At 40.6% G+C, this 23,114-nt stretch overlaps 1 protein-coding gene across 3 annotated transcripts in view; it reads right to left on the bottom strand.

Moving 5' to 3' along the window:
* The window catches only part of THSD4 (thrombospondin type 1 domain containing 4), a 288,268-nt gene that overhangs the window by 247,939 nt on the left and 17,215 nt on the right, over nt 1–23,114 (bottom strand). The window contains exons 1-2 of one of the 3 annotated variants that reach the window (XM_071755031.1): nt 10,815–10,849; nt 10,548–10,648 (exon numbers count right to left, since the gene is read on the bottom strand). The exons of 1 other annotated variant lie outside the window; for it this stretch is intronic. The gene's annotated coding sequence lies outside the window, so the exon portion shown is untranslated. Of the gene's footprint in view, nt 1–10,547; nt 10,649–10,814; nt 10,954–23,114 lie in introns of those variants that run through there. One more of the 3 variants, XM_071755030.1, reaches the window with a different exon arrangement.

Genomic DNA, 23,114 nt, shown 5'->3' with positions numbered 1-23,114 from the left:
ACAAGGTAATTTAGTCCCAGTTTATTAGCCCATCTGCTTATAAAGAAAACACATTAACAAACGGATATGTGAGGAGGCCACAGCCAAACAAGAACTCTCATCCATTCTGGTGGCAAAAGAAGAAGGTCTTGCTAGTCCAAAAAAGATACCACTGTGACTCAGTGCAGTGCTGCACTGCAGACCACTGGCTTCCTGCACTCTCTCTAGTGGAGATTACCATGGGCATGCACTCCAAAATAACTTGTCCAATAGTTTTCTACACAAGTTTTCAAGGACAAGTGTTTTAACGTATATTTGACTACTGCCATAACTGGAGGCAAGAACAACAGCAACTACCAAGTGACACACATTTTGTACTAATGAATGTCCAAAGAAAGTGACCAGGGCTTTCGTAATAAACATTAAACTCAATGAAAGTCTTCTTCCCTTTGGTCCTCTCCTGAAGTCAGCAAACCCAACTGCTTTATTTTGGCAAAAAGAAGATATTTCTTTTTCTTTTGTGCAATTACCACATTAATTGAGCTACAATTAAATCAAAGTGACTAACACTGCTCAAATATTAGTACTGCTGCAACTCCACTGTCATAAAAGAATTGGGCAAGGACTTTAAGGCACTGTACTGGGGGTTCAAAGGTGTGCTATCTTCTTAGGAGCTCAAAGATTCAGCAATAAACCATCCTCTAACATTTGGGAGAACTTTGGCACTAAATACCTAGTGGCTAGTGGAGAGATGCAAGGATGTAGAAGTTTCTCAGGAATCCACATGGGAACATGTTGTAGGGACCACTGAAACATAAGTGATGCATGTCCAAAATTAATAGCACTGTAACACTATGGCATTCAGATAAACCCTGAAACTGTCTTTGCTGAATGAAGCATAACAAATCAACTGTTCATCTTTGTCTTGAAGAAATGTCATATACCTAATAGCAAGACTTGGGTTCTTTATTTTTAAGAGACAGTACAGATAACAACTGCTAGATCAAAGACAGAAACACAGCTACACCATGTAGCTTATGCATCTTGCATTGTGGATTTCAGAGTCTAGGCTCCTGATACATCTTGAAATATTCTAGTTATAAAATATTGTTTAAATTACTTTGTCTCTACCTAATGATAAAAAATAGGTCTAATGAGAGGTCTTACAAGAGCACCATGAAGTTAGTTATTCCTTTCATAATTTTGAAACAGAATATCGGGGAATCTAAACCCAACATGAGACAAAGTACCAGTGGATCTCTTGACAGCCAACTGCAAGAATATCAATGCTGTCTCAAATATATTTGCAAATATTAAATCTTCATGCAACTAAACACAGGTCTATCTCAGAGAACATGCTTAAGAACTGCTTCCCAGACTTCATCCACAATAAAATTTAGACACTAAATATCCTTATCTTCTGAGCTTGATACATACAGAATCTAAAAGTGCCCTGTTAAAAAACTGGATGGGCAACCATGATAGCAGCATCAGATGCAAATTGTGCTGTTAAGGCTTTCCCATTTAAAGGTGTACATTTCATAGAAACATAAAATCATGGAATGGCTACGGTTGGAAGGGACCTTAAAGGTCATGTAGTTCTAGCCCTCCTGAATGGGCAGGGGCACCTCCCATTAGATCGGGTTGCTCAAGGCCCCATCCAACCTGACCTTGAAGCCAGGTTTGCATTTGCAGAGGTGCATCTCTTCCTTATGGGAAGGATGACAAACAACAGTATTACAAACAGCAATTAGTAAGGATGACAAGCAACAGTAACACTTATTGTTTTTCAGAAAGGGAAATGAAGAGTCAATATGATTTGTGACAGCAGAAGAAACCTAAAATTCATATGTTAAGAAACCCAGAAACAATCTGTGTTCTCAACTCTATCCCTTGAGACTGAAGTGTCTGAATGTAATTTTCCTGAAGTCCTTATTTGGTTCAAATTTCCAGAAAAATCCTAAAGCTAATATTAATCACACATCCATGTAGTGAACCCTTCAGCTTTATGCATTTTAGAACTGAACTGCAAGATCCTTTAAGGGTGGGGAGTGGGAGCTGTTTATTCTTATCCTGCCTGTTTGAAAGGGATTTTAGACATCCTACAAATCTTTTCTTGCTCTGATGCCTTGTCTGCTCTGGTGGTCTAGATGACAGTTAGTATTTCAGTCTATTCAATGTAAACAGCATAAACTGTTACACTTTTACAGAAGATACCAGTCCTTGACACTAAAAACATGGAGATAAGAATACATTCAGGGAATCTCAGACTATCAATCATTGAGCAGCAAAGTTGAAACATTTCACTTGATGCAGACTAAAATCTCACTATCAGGAAATACATAGTTTGGCAGATGTGATCTGTGAATAATGAGTTTGTGGCTGACAGATACTCACAGAACCAACAACAACCCTTGTCACCTTTGCTATTTGTGTTATGCAAAAACCGAAACTAATGGTATTAGACTGTATCCCTTTTTGACTTCCAGTCACCCTTTACAGACCAGCTCGGGTTCTAGTCTTGTGTGTTTCCTCAGCCTCTAAGTAAATCTGCTACTGCTTTCAAGACAGGTTTGCCTGACAGCAGGTCTAAGACTTGACTGTATAATCTGACTTTGCAGTCATTCAATGGGGTTGATGCATACAAGTACCCAGCACTCATATCTGCAAAAGCCAGAAGGATTGAAGATAAAAACTAAGAAACAACTCCTGCATGGACTTGCAAAGAAAGGAAGGGAAATCCCCTTTTTAACTAAGCAGTGGAAACCAGCAGTAGCTAATCACAGCATAGTAAAAAGGTGACTGTATCCTGGCTTCTCACTCAGCCACACACTACTTTATTCAGGATAAGCCATCCTACCTGCAATCCCATTTTACAACACAGCAGTTTGGGCAAGTTACATCTAGTTTTGAGGGACCCTGCTCCTCACAGCACAGTGCCATGCTTGGATTAAGATATTACCCAAGAGCAGGAAAGCATGACTACCACAATACAAGGCACTGACTATAAATAAATACAGTCTTCTGACTGCATCTAAAATTAATGATGACTCCAGATTAAAGTATTATTTTCTTCCTATATATAACAAGCATAAACATCTTTCCTCACTGTGTCTGTTGATCAGACACAGTTTAGAAACACTATTAGCAGTAGCAGTTCTGGAGTTGGCAGTCCCAACAAAATGTACTCTTGCTTTTCACGTCTCTTTTCTGACTACAATAAATGCCAAATCTAATTCAGTTTACCAAACACATCTAATCTGCAGAAACCTCTGACATCATCATACCATAATTAGGGAACTTTTGTAACCATTCTTGCTGAAGCAAACTTATTCAAGTGGCTGTGATTGTGCCTAAATAAGTGAAAGTGAACTCTAAATAGGGCCCTTATTGCATCAGGTAAAAATAAATCAAAGGTCATCTCTTGGCAATAGAGCCTGAACTTATTTTGAGGGCAGGTAATTATAGTGTACTGACCTTCACCTGACATCACTTCATGCTTCAGACAAAATATCAGTATGTCTACAAAATGAAAAATGGGGAACTAAATGTGAATGAGAGACTTCTTGAATTTGCAAGACAAGAATAGCTAACTGCAAACTGCTAGCAAAGAAAACTGAGTAACTCCTCCCACACTGTGGACTTCTGTTGCTGCTTTAAATAATCCCCACACCATAGGCAGACCATGCAAGATCAGTAGTGATCTTTAAAAAAAAGACAACCATGTTTTGTATTTTGTTTGGTTTTTTTAATCAGTCTACTGCTGTTGTGTATACTGCTTAAAGACAGAGAATATAGGATTTTACACAGTGACTTGCACTCTTCTACTTGAGCAATCACTGTTGGAGATAGGTAAAGACCTGCTGAAAGGAATGCAACTCGAATGTAGTCACTCTTTGGGCACCGCTTGACACTTTCTGTATGGTCTGAGTAAACAGGAATTTTGAAAAGCCCAGAGTTTTAAAAAGCCCTTCTAACACGAGGGCAAAACAAAAAGCAGAAACAAGCAAACCCTACCTTTGTGAACCCTCAAATACCTGCAAGATACATTTGGAAACAGTTTCTCTCCCTCTTCCATTTCACAGCAGTAGAAACAATCACAATTTAATCACAAGCAGCATGGTTCAAAAGAAGTGGGGTCAGTTTCTGTCCAAATCTAACAGTATGAAAACAGCAAAGACATATTAGTTCCTTCATGCCCCTATAACTCAAAACTGCACAGAGATTTTTTTTTTCAATTTTAAAAATAGTTATTAATTATTATTATTTAAACACGCTCACGAGCTATCATTTTGCATTTAGCCCTGGTGTAATGAATCTGGCCAGCAACAAACACAGGGAGAGGGGGAAGCTGCATGACAACTGATTAATTACAGCAGCATTGTTGGTGCCTAAGTAATAAATCTGAACCTGACCCTGCAAAATTGTAAACATTCCTATGAGAAGCAACAAGAGTACTCTAAACTCCTTAATGCTAATGTGAGTAAATCCCTTAACTGTGAGAGAAAGAAAAAAAAAAAAAAAAAAAAAAAAAGTGAAAGTCTTTTTGATTTGCAGTTTGTATTGACAAGTACTAGCAATGTCTGAAAAAGTAAGGAATATAGAAAATGACATTTTTAATGGCTGCTTATCACTAGAAAAGAAATAAAAACGGACATCCTGCTTTAACCTCTGTGTTTCAACACATGAACAGTGTTTCCTGGGCCGTCAAAGCTGAACAATACCAACAGTTAATGGTTAACACACCCTACTATTTTAAATTCTTATTCTTATTCTGTTCAAGTTAAGTGCTTAAATTCCACATTCAGATCCTGAAGATCTTCGAGGAGGTTTGCCCACTGTTTTACACTCACCTCCCAAGTGAATGCAGCTCCATGGAACTACAGAAAAATGAGACAGAGCTTTCATTGCTGCCAGATTAAGTAATTGCATCCATTCCATATAATTTATCACCCTTCTGGGCAGCCTGTGTCATGGAATGTCATTTTCTTGTAATTACACAGGGTGGGATTGGACAGTCTCTTGCTTCTCTTTGCCAATCTGATAAACAGAATCATTTCTTCTTTTTACTTTCGTAGAAACTACATGGTTTAGATAAAAGTAACCAAACAAAAATACAAGTATACTATACAACCAATACCAGCCTGATGTTACCAAGCCTGACTACAGCTGTCACCTTTACCATGGAAAAAAATTTCAAGACATATGAAAACTTTCCAAGTCAACATTTAGTCTCGTATTATTGTCAGTAGTTTTGCTGAACTTGCCATTTAGACATGGGTTTGTCCTTCTGTGCACTTCTCTCCAGCTGATCCAAATGAACTATCAGGGGAATCCGCTTGATTCAAGGTTACAGATCTTAGTCATAGGATATTTGAGTATCTAAGTGACGTTCTTCTCCTGGGGGAGCAGTATTCCATGCTCACACAGATCCAAGTGCTGATCCAGCAAGGCTATGCGCAACAAATGTTTTTCAACAAAAAGTAGTTTCCCTTAAGAAAGGCATTTAAAAGAGGGTTCTTTATCCATCCTCTTCCCAAAACAAGAGCAGAGAAAAGACTAATTAACTTGGGTACGATGACTCACATAGAAGGCAACAAGCAGGAAACCACATTGCGCAGGGTTATGGATAGTGTTCTTAGACTGACAGCAAATATTTAACTTTGGGCAGCCTTCTCCTCCTGGTCTTTTATCTCACTAGGCCATGCAGTCACAAAGGACAAACCTTTCCCCACCTCTTTGGCACACAAAGTCCAAGGCATCACATCAGCCCTACTTCTAGATTGACAGAAACATTCGGAAAGATTCTACTCACTCACAAACTGCCATTGGGCCACAAATGTAGCTTCTATGACCCTGCTAAATGTCACCAACTCATCTGTAAAATTTATTTCCAGATCCCTGAAGCTTATCCACTTCTTTCCACAACCGAGATGAAGATGCTAAATACATCTCTGCTGACAGAGCCTTCCTTGCTGCTTCTTTTATAACTTGTATCTTGTCAGTTTGATCTTGTGTACACCACAAGTCACAACCGTAATGTTGTAGAGCATTCCCTGTTCTTGGTAAAAGAGATTTTAATTTTGATTTCTATTTCACAGACAGTTTTCTGCAGTGATGGTATGGAAAAACGCTTAAGCAAAGGAGGACTCCATACTTCAGGCAAGGGTAACCTCCACAATTGCAGTCACAACACTTGAAAATTTTCATGTTTAACACTGATTAATGCAAATGAGGAATATTAGTCAATGCCTGATAACAGGTGCATTCATGGTTTCTGCCAAGTCAGTCTACCAGCTATGCAGGCAATCAGAGAATAAATTTTAACAGCTCACACACAGCATTAGTCCCATTGAAGAAATAAAAGAGCAGTGCCTGCTTGTAAAACCAGGAGACACACAGAAGCAGTTCCTTACGCTTGAATGCAAACATGTCAACAGACAGGCTTTAAAGAAATACCAAAATGAGTTTTAAAATGCCACTAAACTTTCATGGCTGAAGACAGAGGTCCTTCCAATGACAAGAGCACATCATATGGGAATGCCCTGATCTAAAGGCCACTAAAGTTACTGATAAGCTTTTGCTGGACTTTATTAGCTCTTAGATCAGAGCATTAAGGAAAACAGATAGTGGCTCTTGCACTTAATGAGAAAAGAATCTACAGAACCTACACAAAAAAACCAAAAACTAAAACAAAAAAGTAATTTTTAAAATAAAGTCTTCCATATAAGGAGTAAGGAATCTTACTGTGAAGGGAAATTCCAAAACAAGGACCAAAATAAATACTGAAGTGAGATGCCAAGTAGCAGCAGCACAGGACTGATGTGAAATAGCCAACAAGCAAGTCCTTAAGATGTGATTTGTAGAAACACAGTAAAATAAACCTATAAGGGATATGCTATATCATTTGTTTTTGTTCATATACAATAGATATGTGTATCCCAGTGCCTTTTTTTCTCAAGCTTAAATCACTTTGCATGCAAATTATCTGGAAATTTAACAGTTGGCCAGTATCCTGTAATCACCATACCTTGTTCAGAGATAAAGGAAATGGGAGAAAGACGCCAATAAGCCTTGTTCAGTAGCACACAGCAGGTCAGTGGTAGTGTTAAAAAGAGACACCCATATTCCAGCAACTAACACATATATCACCTAACCAACAGATAAGACTACTTTCTCTCACAAGGATCATATTGAGATCATATCAGTGTTGGGGTATTTCTACTGCTGTAACAGTTCCTGCCAAGAAGCCCCACATTTAACACTTGGTACTACCATTTTAAAAAGAGGTAATGGATGTCTGTAGATACTGTTGATAAGTGCTGATTGTTCAACTGCAACCAAAAATGACAGACACTGACCCAGCTCTAGGAATGTCAACACCCATGCGGAGAATTTACACGAATTTGGTGTGTGATATGACACTCACAAGTCCCCAAGAGAAAAAGGACATAAAGGACATAAACATTCTAGGAGGAGAAAACCAGGTTGTTTTAAATTACAGAATTTTGTATCTGCTATTTTCAATTAACTCAAAAAGCCGAAACAAACCAAAAGATCAGGAAGGCAACACTGAGGCACATGGCTTCAGCTATGCTCCCTTCATACAGAATAAGACAGGGCCTAATTTAGCACCCATCAGATCACTCTGTTATTCAGTCTTTTTTACTTAAATCTGTTTAACACCTTCCAAACACCTTCTAAACAAAATACTAGACCATGAATTCTCCTTAAAAATCTAACTTATTATAACAGAATTTTCTAGTATAAAGTACTACCCTAACTGCAAGAAGTTATTTAAAAGCAAAACATGCAATACCTACTACAGGTTAACAATGAAATCATACCCATTGATCACACATACATTTGTAACTGAGTTAACTTCACAGTTACCTGATTCATTCTTCAAACTGCATTTTCATCAGGTTAAGCTGTTTCTGAAAACACAAGAACTCAGCTGTGTATAAGCCTGCTTAAGGGAACAAGACTTTTCAGAGAATACATTCTGCAGCTAGCACTATGACCATGGGAAGTATTTCACAATTAAAAGCCACAAAATATTTTGCTTGCCTACAGCGGTAGAAGTGATATTGTCAAGATCCAAATTACTCAAGAAGTTAACCTATTAAAGTAAGTTTTCTGTTTATCTTTTTCTTACTTGCAAAAAAAAACAAAACAAAAAAACAAAACCTCCAGAACTGAAGCCTGTTGCTATAATACAGCTCTACAGGGTACACAGTTAAAATTGTTTATGCATGGCTGACTTTTGAGTTTCCCTGTTTTTTAAGTGCTTAACCATCAAACCTTAGTTTTCTCTGGCAGAACTACTCAAAGCCCATAGAAGCCTCTACACTGACTGTACTTAACTCTTGTTGATAAATCTGAGTTTTCAAGTACAAAAATCCAAAGTATCATTACTAAGTCTGATCAGCTCTTCTCCACCTACTTTTTCAGTACAGGTGCCACTGAATGGTCAGAATATCATACATCTGATGTCATATTACAGACAATTAAGACTTCTACCTGGAAAATCAGCTTTTCTGCTGTCACTGTCTGCACAGAAACACACACCCAGACCAATATAAATCTTCAAGATGATTTTGCTCATTTTTGGTTTTGTGTTGTTTTCATTTTCATTTTGTTTGCTTTCATGATTCCTTAATACATGTTTGCCTAGCATGGTTAATTCATTTTGTCTACAGCAAAAGCAAAGGTTTTACCCTACAATCATAAAAATCATAAATCATCATCACTGCCTACCAATGACCAAATTAATTTTCTGCTATTAAACCTGATGCAGCTCTGAATGAACCTGTTTTACGAACTGTAAAAAGACAGAAATCTTGCACCATGCAACACCTCAAAGTGTTTCTAAGAGTCAGAGTCAGTAATCAGAAGTTGTTCTTTCAATTCCAATGGAGCTGTTTCAGATTAGAGTTATCAGCAACAAGACCTGGGATTAGCCCTGCTCTTAAATAAAACCTGACAAGTTACATTCAGGGCAAAGTTATTACAAAATATCAGCATCTCCAACCTACACTCTATATGACAAGCCAAACCAACTGACTTCTTATTTCAAATTTTGCTAAAAACTTTCATTTTACAGCACTTTTCTCCTCAACAGGCATTCTTCTAGCCAATTTAACTCCATTGTCCCAGTAGATTCCCTGGGGGAGAGTTAATGAAAAAGAAAGCATCAAGAATTACAGCTCTCTAATGAATTTCAGCAGTATCAAGTTTAATTTTAAAACCCTGGTGATACCAAATGGGTGAAAAATCACATCAACCAGTAGACAACTACTAATTTCATTCCAGAAAGAAGTCCAAGTTGACAAGCTACAGCTTGATATATCAGGTTGGTAAGAGTGCATTGGCAGTTCCACAAATTTGGGCTATTTTCAGTTCTTGCTCTTGCCACAGAAGACAGGAGAAACACACAGAACAGATCGCCAGAATTTCAAGAGCCCATTAGGTGAGTTTTTCATCCATGGCATTATACCTTTATATCAAGTTATTAACAACTAGCTACCTAGTGGTTTCTCATTAAAAAAAATAAAACACTGCTTCATCAACAGATGACCACACAGTGAGTTACAAATATTTCTCTGTTACTGGCTACTCACATCAATGATGCATCTACTTAAATCTGTCATCCCTGCTAGCAGACCTCATCGTGCTGCTAGGTAACCCATGTTACATTGAAATTTTGAATATATTAGTTTTGCTCATTCCTTAATTCAAAAAAATGCAAAAAGAATTGAAAAATACAGAAAAAAGGTGATGACACTGGTAAGAGATAATGAGAAATTCCCACACATGAAGCGACTAAAAAGCTTCTTTACCTGGAAATAAGGGATAGCTGAGGTAAACATGTAACAACAGAATACAGTCCTCAAAGGGAATAAGGACAGGGAGCAGAGAACAAGTACAATTCATTTTACAAAGACTGAAGAGTATCAGGAAGTAGATTCAAAAGGAGCGAGTTTGACCACACAACTTAGTAACCTGTGGAACTCAGTGCTGCCAGGTATTCCAAACTGCTCATGTTTCTAGTTCAAAAAAACCACATTTGGATGAATCAATGGCAAGTGTGTCAAGAGCTATTAAACACGCAAGTACGGATACACTGACAACTGAAAAGATGTAAAGCTACAGCAGAAGAAGAAAAGGTATGCTGAGATTCCCCTCTGCTTCAGCCTATACCCCCGTAGCCCGACAAATAAATGCAAACAGCACAAGTGTTGCTACAGATTAAAACGCAGCGTAACAAAGCCAGAGGCAGAAGGGCGTGAAGAGAAACACCAAACGCAGTTCATGCTTTGCACACTGCTTAGATAGACCAAAAGATCTGGCCCCAAACAAGAACAATTGCGACACGCATTCTTCGTGTGGAAAGTTATTCACTTCTTTTACTCTCTCGTACAAACTGCTGGATTGGGCTCAGACTACGTGCAATACTGCTGCTGGTGGGACACCGAGGCAAAGCGAAGCAGCTCCTCACACACCCTCTGGATGCAGCCCATGGAAACGGAGCGTGTAAGGAAAGCAGCTTTGAAATGGCTACTTACGCTGCCAAAACCAGGCAAAAACACGAGGAGCAGAAGATCGCAGAGCAGACCAGAAAGCCCTCTCACAGACAGAAGCGAGCCAAAGTTCCTGGGCCACTGCTCTGAAGGCAAACCCAGACGAGAAGAGCTCACCACGGCCCCGCAACTCCGGCCACCCCCGAGCCCCCGCCACCCCGGGGCTCTGCCCGCACGCCCCAACCGCACCGGCACCGCCGCCCGCCTTCTCCCCGGCGAGACTCGGAGCCCGCCCGGCCGTTCGCCGCCCACCTGGCGCGGTGCTCCCTCCTCAGGGCCGGGCCTTGCCTCAGCGCCCCGCTCCGCGTCCCTCGCGGCGCACACGTCCCGTCCCGATCGCCCCACGACGAATCGCTCTCCCGTGCAGCGGCGGGAAGAGGGGATGGGAGGCCGGAGAGAGCCGACACCCCCACGGCCTCCAGCGCATGGGAGAAGGAGGAGGAGGCGGCGGCGGCCCCTCCGCCCGGGGAACACCGGAGGACCCGAGGTCAGGTTCCCGGCGGCCGCGGGGCTGTGAGGAGGGAGCAGCCTCTCCCCTCGCTCGCGCCTGCCTCCCGCGCAGCAGCCACGGCAGCGCGCGGACCGCGCCTCCTGCCCCCTGGCGGCCGCGCGACGCCTCCCATCCCCGCAGCGGCGCGGGGGCTACCGAGCCCGGCGGTACCGAACCCAGCGGTACCGAACCGACCCCGCGCTCCCAGGACAACGCGCGGACAGACAAGTGCCGCCGATCTGCTCGCTGGCAGGGAAGAAGGCCACCTGCTTCTAAGCAGAAGTGCTCAGCACTGACCCAAAAGTGTTGAGATTAGAAAGCAAGTTGAGGAAAAGCAAGTCACAGACACGCGTGTAGGATGTTTTCTCGCCGAGTTTTGAGTCAGCTGCTGAGAAAAAAAAAATAGATTTGTCTCTCTATTCTTGCTTCATATTAAGTGCGCTGGACCTAGGACCCCTAAGGGCATTTTTATTGAGCTATGCAACAAAAGCATCCACCATGAGCTTTAGACCTCAGAACAAAACAGCCACTGGAAACAGATCATTGCAACATCTAGTTTTATGCTTTTTAAAGCATAGAAACAAGAACAAACAAACAAAAAAACCCAACCCAAACCAAATCAAACAAACAAAAAACCCCAAAACAAACAAAAAACCCCAAAACAAACAAAAACCGCAAACATAACATGAAACTATTATTCTTGTGCTGGAACTGACCCAAGGAGGTGAACCCATCTGCTTTAAAGCACAGCAAACCAGGTTGCTTTCTCTTGGCAACATTTTGTCTTTGACTACACTTGAACCCAACCAAACCAGTAAAAGATGATGTGACTGTGCTATTCATTGCACCAAAAAACCTTGTTCCCTTTCCAAGCCCATATCAGCAACAGGCTACAGGCAAAAGATCTAGTGCAGATCTTTCCCCCCCCCCCCCCCCCCCCCTCTGTTCACCAGGCAATTGCATTTCCAAGCAGTTTCAGACAGCCTCTGGGCACTACAGAAGATTTTGGTTGTAAAAAGACAGCTGTATACAGCTGTAAGTGAAAGATTTGCCACAAAGGAAGGCTGCATTACAATACTAAGAGAAGTGCAGCTATGCCACCTCCAAGAGATCAGGGTCTCGTTTGTAGGAAGTAAATGGGCCACAGATTAAATCTTAATAGAATTCCTCCAGTGCCTCCTGAGTTATGCTGTGGTTTGGTATCAAGAAAACCTCTTATCTGTGCATCAGAAGCTAGAATGAAGCCTCCTTGGCAGTGCAGGACAATCTAACAGGAAGAAAATACTGTGCTACATGAAGTGAAGAACATAAATAAGTGACTAATTGCTAAACCAGGTAGTATGTGGGCAAGAATAGCTCTGGCAGATTACAGCATTTTAGTTCTAATCTCTGCTACAGAGTAGGTGTGATACTACTCCGCCAACCATAATACTACTATTTGCTTCTGGGAAAGACACAACTGCAGCCAGATGGATAAGAGTTTCTTTTAAAGAGCCAAGACTTAAGTACTTAGGTTTAATAAACTGATTAATGTATTTAGTCAACATAGTGGGATTGCTCTGCTTGAGACAGTTCCTAACTTCTGATACTGGAGAAATATTACTTAACCTGTATCAGTCTGCTACCTAACTCTAGCAGCCCTCAGGGTGAGGAGGACTTGTGTCTACATGAAAGGAAGCTGAACAGCATTAGCCTCTACCCTGGAGGTCCCAAAGGCCATTGGAGCTGGGCTCTAATGGCATCAGAAGAGTTGGAGTCTTGATACGTAAAAGCAGAGATGACAAGGAGGCCTTTTGAAAAGCCAAGGAAGCTACACTTGACACTTTTTTCCCTTCCTGCCTCATCTGTTGCCTTTAATTTCCCCAGCCTCTGTCTTGTTTTCTTATTTGACTTTCAAAATGAATACTCCCTTCCAAGGGCTACTGCAGAGTCCTGTCTCTCATCCCTCCATCTCCTCCTCCTCTTAGAATTATAGAATTTTCAGAGTTGGAAGGGACTTTTAAGATCATCTATTTCCAACCCCCCTGCCATGGGCAGGGACACCTCTCACTAGATCAGGTTGCTCAGAGCCCTGTCCAGCCTGGCTTTAAAAACCTCCAGGGATGGGGCTTCCACCACCTCTCTGGGTTTCAGTGTCTCACCACCCTAATGGTGAAGAACTTCCTAGTTTCCGATCCAAATGTACCCACCTCTAGTTTGCATGCATTCCCCCCAGTCATATCTCTACCTGACATCCTAAAAAGTCCATAACCAGCTTTCTTGTAGGCCTCATTCAAATACTGAAAGGCTACAATAGGGTCTCCAGTGAAGGTTCTTGCCAATGAACTGTTCAAAACAGCATGGATGGTGTTTTCCCATCCATGCAAGCTGAATCTGTCATGCTGCTGAGGGGAGAGTTCTTCCCACAGCTTATCTGTGCATCAGGGCATCTGACACTCAATTTGTTCTGAACAATTGCAGAGCTCCAAGTCTCCCCTTCTCATTATATCACAATGTTATCTGAAGTCTCCCATGGTCTCACATAAAAAATGTGGCTAACTAAGAAAAAAACCCCAGATACTCAGGCTATCGGCTGCTCTTTTTTAAGAGATGGACATGAAAGGGATTGTGAAATAGCATCATTCTTTTAAACGTAGCACAGAACATAAATGCTTTACAGAAAACATCACGTTTAAATGCAATGGTTCCTACAACAACCAACAAAGTAAATGCTTGTTTAGAGTTTAAATTTGCTACCAGAAGATGCAGCAAAAAGCAATGCATATGATGGAGGTATCAACTCACCAAACAAAAATCTGGGTGAGGACAGGAATCAACCTACTTGATCACTTGTTCAGCACATGATTATCCAGCCACATCCTGTCATGCAGGGAGAGCCACCAGTGCCCCTCACCCAGCAAGTTGCAAAGATTCAGCTTTGACATGGAAGTGGTATCTTGGTATTTTTAATTCCAAAGCTGAAAGACTTCCCTGCCCATGAACCAGTTCTTTGGCCAGCTGCCTCAGTGAGAGAATAGGAATCTATTTTAGTTAGTTTCATTAAAATTCTTTGGGTTACAGCAGCCTGGGAACAAGACATTAGTGCTACTTTGAAAATTCAGACTAGATTACAGCATAAAATGATAAGACTGGCAAACAGATGACAGGGTAGAAGAGAGGTCTGCCGTGCTGGACTGAAGTGCTGCTAACCAGTCACAAAGAACCACCTGACACTAACAGTGGGAATGAAAGTGTGTGAAAATCCCCATTGGGGAAAGGAAGGAGAGAATCTGAGAAAGAAGATCAGATTGTGGTAGAGTAGGAAGCTAGAGTTTCCCTCCCTTGAATTGTTTCAGCCACTTATTATTTGTTTCAATACTTCTCTGTGAGCCACTAATTGTCACAGTGGGATCTTTCTGCTTCATTTGCCTCTCTTTGTGAGAGCAGGCGTCAACATTGCAAAGAGTTAGAAATCTGCTGCCTGGTATACAGAAGACAATGTCAGATTTGCAACATGTCCAGCACAGGTCAGTGGCACAGTTAAGCCTTGGGAAGTACCTTTTATGCAACCATCAGATTTTGAGACTGGGATGAGTGGAACACAACAGCAAAACCCCAAACTAAACAGAAACAATTATTAAGAAGGGAGCCATGAGCTAGCTTGATGTCCTGGAAGAAGGACACAGTTATAAAACAATGTAGTTTTATAAGTTTTTTCTTCAGTCCTACATATGCCACACTCTTTAAGCAGCAGTACTATAAGGAGTACATGACAGAAGGAAAAGAGTAGTAGCCAGCTCAGCTGCTGCTCAGCTACCCTAAAGAGCAGTAGTGTTTTGTGGTTCATACCCAGAAACTGCATTCAGAATAGCTTCCATTTTATGTCTCCTCTCTATGTCTTTCCCCAGTGCTAGGAGGTCAGTCCTCCCCATCAGATCCTTCCTTGAGAACAGCAGAGATGCCCAGAAGATGGATGTTTTCAATTAATACATCCCATTACAGATATGGGAGACAATGCCTGGTTTATGCTTATTCTGCTTTTCATGTGAGGGCAGGCTCCAGGAATGGCACTTCCCTAGGATCTGCAGCCACTCCAGGCTGTGGTGCCACAGCCTTACTCTTAAGGAAACCTCCACAACAGCACAGCAGGACAAGCTGACTTTCTAGCCAAACAGAAAAAACACTTGCCCTTCCTCCTCCAGAGTTAAATGTTTCTTTGTTCACACTGGAGGACTTCTCCACATTCTGGATAAGCACCAGCCAGATCCCGTACAACTACATAGACCATATTCCTTGCTCTTACTACCATGCTACGTGTAAAACACCCCAATAGTTTTCTTTATGTGGACATACTACTTTTTTTCCATTGCCTTTTGCTAATCACCATCTTTAGTCCCTTAGATGTACTTTGTACTACAAAGTTTGTGTCAAATAACCTGTCTACACGTGTTTCCTGCTTAAGCTTTCCTTTGAAAACACCTTCACTGCAGGAAATATAAATGAAAGACAAGCAGAAGCTTACATAGGTCTAGGTGAAGCAAAAATTTGTATTTAGGAAAACATGAGTCACTAAGTGGCCTTTTTAGCTTGTGTTTCTTATCTTTACTATCTAAAAGCAAGACTGTAGACCTACACCACACAGAGCATGTGTTGTTTTATATTTATTTTCTTTTGTTGTTTCTCAGCTGTATAACTTAAACCTTTTTTTTTTTTTAGTATAACTATAACTATAACACATTCTAATACTTACAAATGGAGAGTGACTTGGCACAATATTGGGTGCAGTCTGCCTGCCATCAGAGAGGCATTCTCTGACTGGGCCTGCCCACTTCAAGAGCTGGGAGACCTGAACTGTTTGTTTAAAACCTAACTTCCCCCCAAAATAGCCATGCACAGCTGTAGCTCTATTGACAACTGTTAAATAACTGGGGATTTAGACCAAAACACTGGAGCAGGGTTAGAAATGTTTTAGTGACCAATTAGATATCCTGAGGAAAGTGGGAGCAAAGGCTTCTCAAGGTGTTCAGAAAGAAGCAGTCAGGAAGCAAGCCCCCATGCCAGGCAGCAAGCCTGAATACTGCTGTGGAAAAGAGGCAAGAACTCAACTTTTTAACCTTAGGGATATGCAGAAACTTCATCATCTTTCACAGGTTAGAAACTGCAAGTGCCCAGTTTCCTCTGGATGCTAAGGTATAGATACAAAGACCAAAATAAGACTCAGAACATTTTGTATTCTAGCTGAAAATAAACTATGAGACAAAGGACAGGAAATGCCAAGTAGAGGAATACTTACAAACACCCAACTTCCCCAAGATGCTCCTAAACCAGGGATTTATTGGTGGGAAAGCATAAACAGCAGTGCTTGTAGTACAAACATGTAGTACTGCCTGCCAAAACAGGCAGCATGTGGCTAGAAGCTTCCAAGCTTCCAGTCAAGAAGCTCTGCAACCATCCACATTAAGTAGCACAAAGATGGTGGGGGGAGAATCCACAAACCAGTTCTCCTGGCTCTGCACCTTCTCATTTGCCACACACTTGGGCTTTTCTCCACACTCTGGAGAGCCACACTTGAGCCCTCTGAGCAGTGTGAGAATCCCAGGATGATATTGAGGAAATGAGCTTTGACCCTTCCAGGCAGTGAATATGAGACACATGGTCTGGACAAGTCCCTGCCACATTTGCTGCCTTTGTGAAGTTATTTGCTGATTCAGAGGTGTGAAACTAAAAAACACTGTGGAAGTAAGGGCACTGCTTGTGGTACTGAAACAGCATGGATTCCTCCTGGGCTGTTACGACTTCATAAATATTGACTTTGGATAAATCTTCTGACAAACTTCTGGTGTTTCTTTTTTTTCTTTTTCCTCCCAAGTGGGTTTCCAGAGCTAATTTGCTTAAGGCAACATACATGACACAAGAATAAGTCTTTTGAATAGTGATGCAATTGCTTGGTCATGAAATGAAAAAGGGCTGGATTTTGACTGCTAGTTGAAGTTCATGCTGTTCGTTTGATTTACTCTGGATTCTCAGTATTATACCTGCCAACATGTCAGGACACTATGGATTATGGGCTGAAACACTGTTTTAAAGTATTTTTTGAAGTGCCTCCTCCCAGAAACAAAGCAATTTTACCCATTAAACTTTCTTCTTCAAGACACCTTCTAAGCTACCACTAGAGACATGCTGGGCTTCACGTTTTTTCTCATCTGCATCAGTAAGAAAATTTAAACATCATTTGCTTCAGTGGAATCACATCTATGCAGTGCATTAGATTTAGATCTAATATATATTTTTTAAAGTCTTATTTTTCACTTTGCAACAGGAGTGTAATTTCCTTAGAACACTAATCCAGTTGGCAGTCACAGCTGTGATCCAACCAACACCAACACATGAATCTCCCAGCATTATGCACAAGAAAGCCCTGACCCAGTGCATAAGTGTTAAGAGGTTACAGTGAGGATAAGTACAACGAGGAACTGACTGTTCCCCTGCTTTGGAGCAAAAATCAGACACTTCTTCCCTTAGAAAAGCACCACAGTGTTAAACACGAGTACGTGTTTTGCTGAATTTGGCTCAAATTTCCAGTCATTTATTCTCAACTGAACAGGTTGAGAGAAGAACCAAGAGAAAAATGAGGGCAGAGAATAAAAACCACCCAAGAATACAGGAGATCAGATATGACATAAAGCACTGAGCTGTGCTCTCCCTTGGCAATGGCAAAGGTAGCTTGGTAGATTCCAGCAATACTTCCAGGAATGCAAGAGTCATACACTAATATTTACTTTGTATTCATTATTTGTTGCCTCTGCACTTCAGAGCCCATCCATATCAGGCACACATACACATTCCCCCAGGCTGAACTCTCATTATCTAGCTTACAATAGGTGCTGTTTTCAGACAGTTTCTCCCTCCAACATTACCTACTTTCCTGGTTTACTAATTCTTGACTGAATTTAAAATTATCTGAAAACCACTGACACTGAGAAAAACTTTGGTATCTGTACTCAAGCACTTGCTAAATGTCTAACCTGGAGAACAGCATCCAGAGATCCAGCCTCTGTGCTATTGCTGAGATCAGACACTTGAACACAAATCACTGGCAGGAATGCTCCTATGATCATTCCCTATCATGCTGTCTGCTGGCAACTTGATGCTAAATAATTTAACATTTGTATCAGTGACTCAGTCAGGATATTAATTTGAAGCAGAAGACAGTTGTTTACCAAAAACAAATAAAAATCTTATGGATGATGCAAGTACTGAACTATGGGCTTGCCTCCCTATACAGTGGACATGCCTAGATGTTTTTCCCCTGATTCATGAAAACAGTTGGACCACAGGCAACCTGCATACTGATCTGCAGGATAATCTTAAGTCAAAACATCAGTCTATCCTCAAAACATTGCCAGTGCTTGAGAAACAGCATGAAAGAAAACACTGTGGTTGCCCCCTCCCCTTTACCTCCCTGAGGATTAATTGGCCTGCATCATCTACTCTCACTAGAGGGTGTTAGCCCTCAAGCTTTTCATAAATGTTGAGAAGAATAAAGTGCAATTAAGCACTGTGTACTCACTGAATTAGTAGGTTGTTAAAAAGAGAAAAAGACAGGGCAGTGGGTAATGGACGTGTTTGATTTCTCTTTTTGAAAAGAAGGGATTTTCAGGATGAGGAATATCGATGCAGCAGTTCAGAGAGGGCATGTGCAAGTTATCCCTTCACACAAATGTTCGTGGCCAAGACAATTCAGCTGCTTTGCAACACACTTTCTGCACTATGAAAAGTCATATTCATGTCCGAATCCCTATGAGCATAATAAAAACAAAATTTTACCCTGTCCCCTGTAGTAAGAGGGAATCATTTTGGTGCAACGAAGCAATGCATGTTCCACATAACTCACAAACAACAACTCCCTCATCTAGTAAGCCCACCCTATAGTTTATTCTTGAAAAGTTTACCAGCAGAGTAACTAGATGAAATCCCACATTTGAATATAGTTTCTGTATTAGAGATTCAGACCATACATTAGCAGTATATGAACTAGCAACAACGGGGTGAGCTGTTTTAACTGCCTAATGTTCAACAGTGTAAATGAGTCTGACAGACCAGGAGTGTCAAACACTTAACTGTACAAAGCACAAACTCTTCCTTTTATTTCAGTTTGGGCTTAAGAAGCATGAGGCTCTAGTGAATTCTTAAAATCCTGTTTTGTTTTGGTTTTTCTATTTTTTTTTTTATTTATCCCTATGTAGAGGCCCAGAGGTGTGCAACAGCTTGTCAGTACAGTCTTCTTCCTGCCTGCAAACACCTCACACAAACAGCTGATATTTCATAGCAAAAGAATCTTCTCCCTGAAGTAATACAGCATAGTTGAGCTACATAAAAATCTCAGGTGGCAGCACAGCCCACCCAGCCTTCCTGTGTTGCTTCCATTGAGCTGTGCAGAGCCCCATCTTCCTCCAGCTTGCTCCTTGGCCATGCCTAGCACAGGGCTGGGCTGTCAACATGAAGCATGACTCCACACAGCCAGATGCTGAGCCTCAAGGATAATCCCTCCCAACAAGCACTTGTGCAGCAGCTCATTAGCTGCCTGCTCTCTGCCTGCCCTCTAAAGTAACACACAATCCAGTCTCTCTCTCTCAAAAAAAAAAAAAGAGCAAAAAAAAAAAAAAAAGCTCTTGCTTCTAAGACTTGGATCAGATTTAATTTATCTGTTACAGCAAAATTAAGGGGGAAAACAAACAGTGGAGAGGAGAGGGAAAATACTGTTTCATTTAAAGAATAATGTGAGGATAATTTAGTAAACTATACATCCTATGTTATCTTTCTTTGTTCATAATGTAAACAGAACTCAGTTGATAGACTCCAAGTAGTTGAAACCAGGGACAAACACAGCAAGCACAAGTGGATGAGGAGGACCAGGCTTCTTGGAACATCAGTGTAGGCATATTCTTAGGGCTATTATGCATTACACATCATATAACAAAAACACCCAAGCTCTGTCTTACTGACCTACCTTCCCATAAAACCCTGTCCACATAATATCAACTTCTATTCAGCAGGGCAGTTATAACTTTACATAACCTACATATATCCATTCACACAGAGTCTCAGATTAGATCACTTCTCAGTTCTTTAAAGAAGTAAATGCAAGTGCTATAATGGAAGACACTTTTCTGACGTAAGAACTCAGAGATGCTTGAGAGTGAGTGCAGTAGTCCTCATTATCTAAGTCTTTAATTCCCTAATTCCTTAAATTAGGCACTGGTATTTTTTTTCAGAAAAATATCTTCATATTTATTTCAGCTGCACAAAGAAAAGAAGTTGCCATGTACCAGATGTTTTTACGGGCACAAAAGAAGAAAAAGATAGCCATACAGCTACATAGTAATTTTTCTATTTGCAGTGTTTCTGGATGTTACTTTACAGTTCCCATAATTTATTGCAGTTTTGTGGGGTGAATTAAAATCCTTCTACAAAATCAGATAAACAAGAGGTTTGAGGGAGGGAAAGTGTGCTTTTTATGTACTGTCTATTCATCTCAAATGAAGCCTGTCTCATGTGTACGATCAAACATCTGTGGAAAGCCTGCACTTCGACCAGAGCAATTACTCTTTGCATTCCAGTTTTGGTAGCTGGTTTTTTTCTTGATTTTTTCTTTGTAAAAAGTAAGACAGTTTACATGACTCTTTATTCATATAGAAGCCAAAAAAAATCTTCAGTTTTTACATTGTAGACAACGTTCTGGAAATTTCTACGCCGAGATTTTATAGGAATTAAGAAGTAGCCTTATGAGTCGTGTACCAGTCACATGCTAAGGTGAGAACAATCAATACAATAAAATAAATTAATCTAGATTATATTCACATTCTACATACCCATAGGATCTTCCCATGCATGAGATGATGCAAAATAGAATTAGATAAATGAAGAAATGCCAGGTGGATTTCAGCCAGCTGGGTCATATGCTTACACTGCAAGCAAGAAACAGCTTATGTTCAACTTTTAAGTAATCATTTTAGGTAGAAAGATGGGGCCATGATTGCCTAAGAACTCATATTCCTCAGGGCTCTAAAGAGCAAAGTTTATTTCATACTTGTGGTATCTCCACCTGACAAAGTCATTAATTTTGTTAACTAAATGTTACTCCTGATGGATTCTGGCACTTCACTCTTCTCAGATACAACTTGCTACTCTCAGATACGATGGCACCAATAAGCTCTAAATAAAAATACTTTAAACACACCAACATCTTTGCCTCAGGACTTTTAGAGCTGTGAGATTCATTGTGTATTTCCTGCCAGCTTTACCACGGAGTTGAGTCACACCACCAGAGGTGTGTTTGTATCTCCTTCTGGCTCAGAAAGCAGAATCTGCCTAGATCTCCACAGATGAACTTCAACAGACAGGGGCAAAGGCTTGTAATAAATTCTGCCTGGCTTGACCTCTTCTATCAAGTCTGAACTGTATCCACAGGTGGCAAGACTTCCACATTCACGGCACATCACTGTGCTGTGGCAAAACCAGAACAGAATAAAACATCTTCACTGAAATAGCACTTGTGTGCATGTCAGCTGGGCAGTTTAAAAAAGCTGACAGTTTATGAAAGAACAGGAAAAAATATGGTAACATAAAAGTAGCTCTTTGTGCAACAGATTTTTAGATACTTTATGTGAAAGTCAAAATAGATTTTTCCTGCCATTGAGAAGACAGACTTTATTTACATTGTTAAGATTATTTTTAATAAATCATTCTGTCATAAGATACTGCAATTACTTTGATCCAATAAGACACTAACATATTCTAAGATGACACAACAACCAGTAAGATAATCTGCCTCTGCTAATGATCTCTGTTTCTTCAAAGTATCAGCTCTCTACTCTAGTATCTCAGGTAACACACAGTATTTTTAGTAGTTACAGAATTACCATGTAGGTTGTAGCAAATCAGACTTTTTAATGGGCTATTAATATTGCTCCAAGTCACTTGGTTATTACTTTCCATATAATTATGTAATTTGCTTCCACTGCTTCTTTAGCAACCACAACCTTTTGGAATGTTTTTCAGCTCAGAGCCAGAAGAACTGGACCAACTCCTTAAATTCCATACTGCACCTCTGAAATATCTGTATGTCTTGCCTACCTTACATCATGTTTTTCCACAGTTCAATGCTCATCTATAAAAAATGCTATAGTTCCATTTATTTTTCCTCAACAGCCTTCATTTTTAAACTTTAGCATTTTCTAGTAGAATTATGGAGGTAATTTTAACTTTGAGAAAGCTACAGAGAAACCTACATCTCTCTATATATTACACAGAGTGTCTGCACAGTGAGTCAGAGCCTAAGCATAACTTGTCAACACAAGTACCTAGAGCCAAATCATAACCTCCACTTTCAGGTGTGGACTAGATGAAAAGAACAGAAAATTCACTACAATGTCAAGAAATCTGTCAGAGGTTGGGAGATGTTCAGTCTTAACTAGCACGGTGCTCTGCTTCCCCTGTTCCCAGGGTACTGTGCACTTGGGGATTACAGGTCCCAGAGGGGTGTAGCTGGCTGGAGCAGAGCCATAGCTGGAGAACTCTGCCTCTGCACAGCTGAGGTTTTCCACATATCCACAGAAATATTTTGCAGAAGTAACTTGGAGTCAACTGCAATGTTTATTTTTCTACCTGTACAAACTCACACTTCCCTGGTATGTGCAAAGAGGAATCTGAAGCTGTTCAGCTAGGGCATTCTGTTTTGGATGGGACAATCCTCTGCATACTTTGAGATCTAGAGAATTTCCTGACAGATTATGAAATAATTAGTTGGCCAGAGATCCAGTCCTAGGTCGATTCAGTAGGAAGGCAACCTTTATTCCCTCATAATCCCTGACTGGAACTGGATAGAAAAGCTGATTTTTTTCTTAATCCCTAGGGGAAAAGCTGATGGCTTTGAGATGATAGGTTTTCCAAAGAAGTTTAGTGTTACAGTGAAAAATTATAAGTCTCCTATTTTCTTTTTTTATATATTTCTCTAGTTTTCTCACTTTTTTTCCTATAATATCCTCTAAAAAACAAAAAGGGAGAAAAGTACATTGAGGAAG

The sequence above is a fragment of the Heliangelus exortis genome, chromosome 11, assembly GCF_036169615.1.
Source record: "Heliangelus exortis chromosome 11, bHelExo1.hap1, whole genome shotgun sequence".
Classification (NCBI taxonomy): Eukaryota; Metazoa; Chordata; class Aves; order Apodiformes; family Trochilidae; genus Heliangelus; species Heliangelus exortis.
Note: the sequence above shows the minus strand (reverse complement) of the source record. Positions and strands in the feature narration are given on the sequence as shown.